Source organism: Vulpes vulpes, chromosome 1 (genome assembly GCF_048418805.1).
Source record: "Vulpes vulpes isolate BD-2025 chromosome 1, VulVul3, whole genome shotgun sequence".
In the NCBI taxonomy this organism is placed as follows: Eukaryota; Metazoa; Chordata; class Mammalia; order Carnivora; family Canidae; genus Vulpes; species Vulpes vulpes.
Genome location: NC_132780.1, coordinates 80,710,568 through 80,716,649, shown reverse-complemented (window position 1 = coordinate 80,716,649; position 6,082 = coordinate 80,710,568).

Below are 6,082 nucleotides of genomic sequence, written 5' to 3'. Positions count from 1 at the left end.
AAAACAAAAAGTGCTATATTAACATTATTATCTGTATTCTCTGAAGAAATAAATGAAAACTAATAAAATAATTTCCTGTTCTAACAAGAAATCATCAAGCATCAGAAATTTTAAAACTCATACTTTCCCTCACCTGATTTAGGACTTGAAGATATTCTCTGCATGAGTTTTCTTATTTAGAGTAAAGCAAATTTAAGGCATTGTTTACAAAATACCTAAACTTTAATAGTGCTTAATAGGAATTCAAAGGCTTATTTTTTTTCCTGATCAGTCCAATTTTCCATTATTTTATCCTGTTTTTTTTCTGCAGTCTCTATACCATCCTTCTTAAAACGTAAGATTCTACACAAAAGGACCTGACCAGGAGTGGGAATAAAAGGGTTGGTTGGGCTAAATAAGTCTTGGGGGGCAGAAACCAACTCTGTTATGTTGGGAGCTGAATCTGTGCCTGGCTTGCACCTGCCCTGTGGGAGGAGACCAATCAAAGCAACAATGGCTTGTGGTCTCCCAGGCCATCCTTCATCACAACCCATCAGTTGTTGCTATTACTAATTCAAAGGAGCAGATAATGATTCGATGAAAGACAGCAGATCATTGCATATGGCAGCTTTGACAGTGATGACCTCAGAAAAGTTTTTACTTCTGAAAGGTCTGAATTGGAAGAGTGGTATTGTACCACTAGTAACTACACGGTTTAATAATTTATGAGCCAAAGAAGCCCTGGAAAAACAATGTGGTGACAAAAAGAAAGGGAGCAAGGTGGGAAAGAAAAAAGAAAACAAAAACACAACAGGAAAACAATAAACTAGGTTTTGCCTCTTGAATACACTTCCAGGCACATGCACATTTTAGAATAGCACCGATTTCATCAGGAAGAAAGATTTGCTGACTGAGTACTGGTCAGAGATGTTTCTCAGAAATAATCATTATTAGGAAATATTTTGAGAGTTTATAATCAGAGACTGGAAGAGGTAGTCTGTTGACGTGACCAGGATTCTCAGAACCATACACTCAGTGTATTAAGTCACTGACCCATTTTCACCCCCCGCTGAGCTCCTGAGGGTCACTGGGGCATGAGACCACAGCAGATCAGGACTCTCTGAATTGGGTTCATTTGTGAGTGTTTATGAAAGAGAGCCCTGGAGGGCCACCCAATGGTCTGCAGGGCCAATTACTCCATCCAGGCTGTGACTGTTGAGGCTCTCATTTGGGTCAATGATAGAAAACCCTAAGAGCTCTAGATTCCTTTATGAACCAAATCAAACCTCTGAAGAGGGAGTGAGAATAACTACCAGCAAACCTGTGAACTCTCTCTCTAAAGATCCCAGATAAGGAGCCGAGGACTTGACTGGGCCACCAGTCACCCAGGCACATGTAAGCCACATATTGGGACTATTCCTCACGTGGAGTTGCAAGAAACCAAACATCTTTTCTGCCCCTGAAGAGAACCCTGGGCATCATAAAAGAGCAATTTTATTTTATTTTTTCTTTGCACTCCCAGTCAGGACTATCTTTGTATTACAAAACAGAATTATGTGAATTTGGGAGGAATGATGATCAGTTTTATGTGTCAGCTTGGGTAGGCTGTAGTATGTAAGTATTCAACCAATTACTAAGCTAGGTGGTTTTGTGAAAATACAGTTGAACAGTGCAAGGGTTAGGGGCACTGACCCCCATATGGTGGAAAATCCAGTTATGATTTTGACTCCCCCAAAACTTAACTATTAATAGCCTATTTTTGATCAGAAACCTCACTGATAAAGTGGATCAGCACATATTTTGTTTGTTATATGTATTATTCATGTATTCATACAATAAAGTAAGCTAGAGAAAAAATGTTATTGAGAAAATACATTTACAACACTGCACTGTATTTATCAACACAGTAGTTAAGTTTATATCATCTGTTTGCATGATGAATTGTCAGTACCTATACCAATATTGTCTTATGTGACACAAATCACTCCAGACATTATATGTTATTAACACTACACATTCAAAATAAAAAGATTACATGAAAGAAGAAATACATACTTACTGACACTTGTAATGATTCATGCCTTGATAATGAAGAAGGAGCAATATGATTGTTTTATGGTAGCCTAGTGTAATCAATACAATTGCTTCAAGGTAGCCCAGCCTATACACTAATAAATGAATCATTATAAAATTTTGATGGCAAACAGTATTATACTCAGAGTCATAATACAGTATTAGAAACATAATTCTTTTTTAAACAACCACTTACTTGTGATGATAAGCTGATGTGCAATTTCTCCAATTACAAAAGAGAAGCATACTGTACTATAATGTAATTCTTTGAAAGCAAAATTATAAAACAGTAAAAAAAGAATACATTGTTAATTTTATATTAAATATCATTCACTTTATGCCTATGTAAGGATAGGCTCTCCACTTCTATATAAGCCAAGCACACCATATCCTGCAAGATGAATATTTAGGGAATGATGATATGACCCCAAACATCTCATATGTTTTTATGGCTGAGTAATATGTCATTGTGTGTGCATACCACATTTGCTTTATCCATTCACTTAGTGATGGACATGGGTTACTTCCATATCTTGGCTATTGTAAATATGGCTGCAATAGACATTCAGGGGTGCATATATCTTTTTGAATGAGACCTTGCCATTTGCCACAACATGGATAGACCTAGAGGGTATTATGCTCAGTGAAATAAATCACACCAAAACATAAAAATACTGTATGATTTCACTTACATGTAGAATCTAAAAACAAAAACAAAAAACAAAACCAAATGAATGAACAAACAAAAAGCAGAAACAGATCTATAAATACAGAGAACAAAGCTGATGATTGCCAGAGGAGAGGGGGCCTGGGGGGTGGACAAAAGGGGTGAAGGGGCATGGGAGATACAGGTTTCCAGTTATGGAATGAATAAGCCACAGTGATGAAAAGTACAGCATAGGGAATATAGTCAATGGAATTATAATAGCATTGTATGGTGACAGGTAGTAGCTATACTTCTGGTGACTGTAGCGTAACCTGTAGAGTTGTCAAAAATCTACATTGTACTCTTGAAACTAGTGTAACATAGCCTGTCAACTATACTTCAATTAAAAAGAATTTTTTAAGCCTTATGAAATTCTTGCTATAGTTACTAGATTTTCACATGAAGACATAGGTATACAACAGATAAGTTTACTGACTGCACGGCATAATGATTATTTACTATTCATTCAGTGGAAGTGGATCATCATAAAGACATCCTTGTCTTCGTCACAGTGAGTAGGCTGAGGAGGAGGAAGAGGAATTAAATTTGCTGTCCTGCGGGTGGCAGAGGCAGAAGAGGTGAAGGAGGTAACAGGGAAAGAGAGCAGGCAAGGCAGGCACCGTGAGTGCAACTTTATGGAAATATATCATAATTTCTGCTTGATTTTTTTTCTTTTTTTGTTTCTCTAAAAATGTTTCTGTGCAGTGCCAATGCTTCATTTACCACTTGCTTTAGTTTCAGGGCCCATATCATAGAAAGATCCATGTTGTAAAAGAAGTCAAAGCAATCTTGAATAATTGGAACCCGTCTGCCAGGATGTCTAATGTCAATTTGTTTTCTGGCACCGCTTTTTCCATGTCTTCTACCTCATGGTCTGGCACTGGTTTGGAAGCACTCGTACCCATCAAGTCATCTTCTGTTAATTCCTCTGGTGTTGTGTCTATTAGCTCTTAAATTTCTCTAAGATCTTTATCTTAAAACCCTTTATTCCCCTCCACCATCTTCTCGCCATATCCACAATCTCTTTCATGATTTCCTTAATTGGCTCTTTCATAAATCCTGTGAAGTCATACACAACATCTGGACACGGTTTTCTCTAGCAGGAATTTATTGTTTTGAGTTTGGTGGTTTTCATGATTTTTTCTGTAACAGTGATGGCATCTTCATTGGTGTAATCCTTCCAGATTTTCTTAATGTTCTCTCTCTGTCATGGGTTTTCTTCCACAGTGTTGACAATCCTTTCCAGAGAATATCGTGTATAATAAGCTTTAAAGATCCTTATGAGCCCCTGATCCAGAGGCTGAATTAGAGACATTGTGCTGGCAAGCAAGTAGACCACTTTGACATTTTAGTGTCGAACTCATGGGATTCTGCGTGGCCAGGGATACTGTTCAATACCAAAAGAACTTTAAAAGTCAGTCTTTTACTGGCAAGGTACTTCCTGACTTCAGGGACAAAGCGTTGATGGAATCGATCCAGAAAAAAAAATGTTTTCATTGTCCAGGCCTTCTTGTCACACAACCAAAGATTGGCAGCTGGTGTTTATCTTTTCCCTTCAAGGCGCAGGGGTTAGCTCAAGAGATAAAGGCAGTCCTGATCTTAAACCCAACTGCATTTACACAAAACAATAGTTAGCCTAGCCCCTCCTATCTCAAATTCTAGTGATTGCTTCTCTTCCTTACTTATAAATGTTTTTTGTATCACTCCCCACCCCCCACCCCCAAAATAGGGCACTTTCATCTGCATTAAAAACCTGCTCAGGCAGATATTCTTTCTCCTCCACGATTTTCTTAATGGCATCTGGAAACTCCTCTGCTGCCTCTTGGCTGCTTCTCCTGTTATCTTGACATTTTTAAAGCCAAACCTCTTTCTAAAATTATCAAACCATCCTGGCATTTAACTCTCCAATATTCATTCTTTCACCTTCCTTTTGCTTTAAGTTGTCATATACTATAATGACTTTGCTTTTTCTCAAATCATATTAGAGTCTATTATATAGCAATCCTTCACCTACATAAAAGCTGCATTTTCAATATGAGATAAAAAGGTATTTCACAAAAAATACAAGGTTTTCCTGTCTGCTGGTGGGCTTATGAATTCCCTTTTCTTTTCTTTGCAGTGCTCCTTATGCTGGATTTACTTATCTTGAAATGGTGAGCAACCAAATCTGCAGCCATGATCTACGGCACATCGCAAGCAATTCAACTTTTTCTTGTAATGTCATGACTTTTCTTTGCTTCTTGGGAGCACTCCCAGCATCATAAGTGGCATTTGGTACAGATCCCATGGTGTCAATCAAAGTTTGCCATATTGTACTAAACACGATGGAAAAATACACGAGAACTGTGATGGAACACTATTTACTAGGATAGACATTTTACTGGAGAGACGAATTGCTCATATGGAGATGATTCATGTCACAATGCGTTTTAAGTGGATACTTGGAACACGCGAGCTCCCTGCAACAGCAACAGGAGGTGGCTATGAAGTTATTACAGGAGTACCACATGTACAATAGGTGATTTTATGCAGCCATGTTTTAATTCTGAATCTTTATGTTTGTTCACATTTCTCTTAACAGGAAATGGCACCATGTACTGTCTGTAAGTGTGTGCATAAGTTTTTATGGAAATTTCAACTTTTTAGAATAGATTTGTGTATATTTTATGGTAATAAGTGATAAAATAGACTAGTATCTACATTTATTTTATATGTTTCTGACATATCTAACTTTTCCTTAAGATTTTTGGTATTTTTAACTGATGCAGTTCGTCTCTGAGCTTTAAAATTGTTGTAAATCTCCAAAAAAAAAAAAAATTCCTAAAACATTTATCGAAAAAAATCCACATATAAGTGGACTTCTGCAGTTCAAACCCATGCTGTTCAAGGGTTAACTGTATTTTGTAGATGTATTTAACACCTGCAATCTGTTGATTTTAAGGTAGAGGAGGTTATCCTTTGTAGTATTGTGGGCCTTATCCAATCGGTTGAAGGCCTTCAGAGCTAAACTGAGATTTCCCTGAGGAAAAAGAAATTCCATTTGTGGTCTACATTATCAGTTTCTGCCTTGGTAAACCAAATCCTTGCAGTCTATATCCATTCATCCATCCATCCACCCACCAATCCATCTATCCATCCCCTACTGGTTCTGTTTCTCTGGTAGAACTCTGGCTCATACAAAAGAGAATCATTAAGAAATTTAAAACTCCAAAAGGAAAAATTATTTTGAATAACAAAAACAGCAAAAGCCAATGGCCTCATTGCTTTTAACTGTTGAGTCCAAGACCAAGACCAAAAAACTCCAAAAGCAAAACCATGTGCTCC